The sequence below is a fragment of the Sinocyclocheilus grahami genome, unplaced genomic scaffold (assembly GCF_001515645.1).
Source record: "Sinocyclocheilus grahami isolate Dianchi unplaced genomic scaffold, SAMN03320097.WGS_v1.1 scaffold307.1, whole genome shotgun sequence".
NCBI classification, from domain to species: domain Eukaryota; kingdom Metazoa; phylum Chordata; class Actinopteri; order Cypriniformes; family Cyprinidae; genus Sinocyclocheilus; species Sinocyclocheilus grahami.
The window spans coordinates 839,110-839,440 of NW_015505486.1; positions in this window are offsets into that span (position 1 = coordinate 839,110).

Here is a 331-nt window from a genome sequence, read left to right on the forward strand (position 1 = left end):
GGGCTCTGTGAGCTCCGGGACTGGAGCGGGCTCTGGATTGAGCTCCGGGACTGGAGCGGGCTCTGGATTGAGCTCCGGGACTTGAGCGGGCTCTGGATTGAGCTCCGGGACTGGACTGGGCTCGGTGAGCTCCGGGACTGGACTGGGCTCGGTGAGCTCTGGGACTGGGCTGGGCTCGGTGAGCTCCGGGACTGGAGCGAGCTCTGGACTGGGCTCTGTGAAATCCGGGACTGGAGCGGACTCTGGACTGGACTCTGTGAGCTCCGGGACTGGAGCAGGCTTTGAATTGAGCTCCGGGACTGGAGCGGGCTCGGTGAGCTCCGGGACTGGA